General features: G+C 44.6%; 1 non-coding gene across 1 annotated transcript; it reads left to right on the top strand.

Moving 5' to 3' along the window:
* Window positions 1-2,616: 2,616 nt before the first annotated feature.
* Window positions 2,617-2,721, top strand: LOC120101182 (U6 spliceosomal RNA). The gene has a single exon (XR_005501579.1). It is a non-coding gene; the product is annotated as a U6 spliceosomal RNA (small nuclear RNA).
* The last annotated feature ends 818 nt before the right edge of the window (window positions 2,722-3,539 follow it).

Raw genomic sequence — 3,539 nt, 5'->3', positions numbered from 1 at the left:
GGCTCTGGCTGACTCTATTCCACTGCTCTGACTGTTCTTGGTGGTCATCCCATGGTACTGGCATCTCCAATATGCTAGTGAGGTCTTTTGTTGCAACTAGACTTTACCAACAGCCTCTCATAAGCTCTCTTCACGGTGCCAAGCCTCAACTCCTTTGCATGATCTCTTCAGTCCTGGGACATCAACTGCAACTGAGGCTGCACCTTCACCAATGGCCTTCCATGACCTCTCACAGTGATAAGCCTCAGCTGCTCTTCATGATCCCTTCATGCCTTCAAAACCAGTACCACCTCGGTGACTCTTACACACTACCAAGTCCAGCTGCAGCATAAGGTACAACCCTGACTATCTCTGGAACACAGCCTCTTTGTGATCTCAGAAAACACTTCCTAGAAGATTTTACCTCAGTGATGCTGGTCTCTTCTTGATCATTGCTAATTCCTTAATTAGTTTCCAGTAGTCCCATCAACTGTCCCAGTAGTCCCTTCTATTTTTGATTCTAAAGTCAGAGCCACATGGCCAAGGCTGCAGAGTCCTGCTGCTTGCTGGGGCTGGAACATCTCCCACCCCCTTATTCTATTATCAGCTTTCTGTTTTCCAACTCCTTCACTGTCTAAGCTTGGCTGTCCTGGAACTTGCTCTGTAGATTGACCTTGAACTCAAAGATATGCATGATTCTGTGTCCTGAGTGCTGGCATCAAAGGTGTGTACCACCATGCCTGGACCTAAGCTTTTCTTCACCTAGAACTTGCCCCAGGCTGGCCTTGAACCCAGAGATCTCCTTGCCTTTGTAAATAATAGGCTTAGCAGGTGGGATCTACCTTGAGGTCACCACTCCCTTAATCTGTTTATCTCCTTGAACACAGGATTCAGCTCCTTTCTACTTCCTGGTGGACCTTTCATACTTGAACCATATATTTTATGTTTCCTTTCTCAGCTTGATCCATTTCATTAAAACGCTCTTCATAAGAGTGAATTTTAGTAGCCATGTGACAGAATTTATACCAGGCTGTTTTGGGACTTCCTTTATCAAAGCAATTAAAATCTCTTCACCTCAAGCAGACTCTTCAGACAATGGCAAAAAGTAGCCACATTCTTCACCAAAATACCACAAAAGCAGTCTCTATGCTACATACTGGAGTTCTCCACTGAGACCTCTTAGGGCCAAGTCTGCACAATTCAAATCACTCTCAGCAGCAAAGTCTTGCATATTCCTACTAAAATAGCCCATTAAGCCCCACTTAAAACATTCCATGGCTTTCCAAATCCAAATCCACATTCTTCCTAACAAAAGCATGATCAGGCCTATCACAGCAATACTCCAGTCCTGATACCAACTTCCAGCCTTCAGATCACAGGTATGCCCTCTATTTCTGGACTGTAGTTCATTCCAGATGTAGTCAAATCGACAATCAAGAACAGCCATCATGCTCTGCCTCCAGATTTCTGGGATTAAAGACATGCACCACCACTTCCTGGAAACACTGAGAATCTTTTACTTTCCTTCTCCACCTTGTCTGTTGATGGAAAGCCTCCCTGAATGTGGTGGTGCTCATTGACTGTCTGCACTAGCTGGCCACTGAACTCTGACGATCTATTATTCATCTCCACTCCTCCACCACCCAGTGATAGATTACAGGTAGGGGTGACCATGCCCAGATTTTATAAGACTTCTGTAGATCTGAACTCAAGTCCTCATGCCTTTTCAGCAACACTCTCTAACTGAGCCCATCTCTCCAGCCCATCAGTGAGATTTAAAACACAGGCAAAAACAAAACAAAAAAGTCTATGTGCACAGTAGGCAGCACAATGCCGTGAATCAGAAAACTAACTGTGCCTCTTCCTATTTAAACCTGGAAGAAATACACAGTACGTGATATCTATAAAGGTGACATCCTACATTGCTTTTCAGAGAACTGAACCACTCCAGAAAATCCATTTTATTTGCAGAACTGTTGCATAACCCCATCTCTCCTCTACTTCAATGGAATGCCCCTGTCATTGCCAAATGTTGTTTGCCTGGTGGAAATTCTTGGCCAGACCTATGGATTGCCAGACCTTGCAGCTGTTTACCCTTGAAGTCCAGTTCTCCTATAACATCAAGTCAAACGACATTTCCTAATGCCCTAACAAGAGTGATCACCCAGCTAGTTGCCAGTAGGGATAGGACACCACTATTGCTACCCTCGAGTGGTATAGAATTGGTGTAAAAACAAGCCTATGGGTATCAAAATCGTAAGTTCAGGCTATGAAGTGATAACTAGGAGTGACAGAAGAATCATAACAGAAGAAAAGGCAACCTGCAATCTTGGCGCGTGCTTTCTGCCCCTAGGATGTTAGGGGCACTATTTCTGTACAGCCTTGTCTTTCTGCCTACAATATAGCCTTCGAAGGACCACCTTTTCCTCTAAGATTCTCAGGACCACCATTTCTTCTAAGAGGAAGAAATCCAGCTTTGCCTAAAACAGTGCAGTAAGAACAGCTGAGAATGGTGGCGCATGCCTGTGGTTCCAATATTCAGAAGGATCAAGAGTTCAGAGCCAACCTTTGTTGTTTGTTGAAACCTTGTCTCAGAAACATAAAAAAAAACAAACAAACAAACAAAAAAAAAAAACAGTACTCTGTGGCAGCACATATGGTTAAATTCGAGTGATATAGAGAAGATTAGCACAGCCCCTGCACAAGGATGACACAAAAATTTGTGGAGTGTTCTGGTTTAAAAAAATGTTTGCAAAAACCGAACCCAAGTCAAGCAAGAGAACAGCACCAGAGCCACTGCCTGCTCTGCGCCTCCTGCTCTCTGCTAACCTCCTGCTTTTGGCTACTTCATTCATTTCCCTGTGAGAATGAATGTCATCCCCATTCCAAGCCTTCAGTCAATGTGTTCTAAAAGGAGAGAGAGCCTGCGAGTATGAGTCAACTTTATTCCTGGTACTGAACCCTGTTTGTTCTTGTATTAGTTGCCCCGAGGAACAGGGAAGAGCAATGTAACTTTGCTTTCTCCGGCTATTAAAAGGAAATGATTGGCAGTCAACCCATTTTACTAAGTGAGGAGAAAGAGCTTGCACACTGAGCTCCTGTTAGGTGCACACAGGGACTTTTGAAGCATTTACTTTAGAATGCTCCACTTGCTTTTATTAATCTTGGTGCTGGCTTCTTGGGCACCAAGAAGAATCAGGCTACCCCAGAAGTCTCCAGGCACCTGCCTGGTGGCCTGGTAAGGGAAATGCGTTCCTTCACTTCTCTCAGGCAGAGCAATGCTCACTGATGGGTTCTTCTGTCCTCCCTCTGGAGTGCACTGATTTGTTCCGGGTATTTACGTCCCTAGTTAGAGGATAGCCTTCTGAGGGTGGGGTGTAGCTCAGTGGTAGAAAACTTGCCTTGCGATCGTGAGGTCCTGGGTAGGAAGAATCCTTAGCACTGGAAAAACAAAAACAAATTCCGAGAGTTATGTCTCTTCATTCCTCGTTCCTATCAAATTGTGCAGACAGAACAAAATGCTGGCAGTGCTCGGCGAGAGGTTTTTAATCAGTCAGTCG

This window comes from Rattus norvegicus, chromosome 2 (assembly GCF_036323735.1).
Source record: "Rattus norvegicus strain BN/NHsdMcwi chromosome 2, GRCr8, whole genome shotgun sequence".
NCBI lineage: Eukaryota > Metazoa > Chordata > Mammalia > Rodentia > Muridae > Rattus > Rattus norvegicus.
Note: the sequence above shows the minus strand (reverse complement) of the source record. Positions and strands in the feature narration are given on the sequence as shown.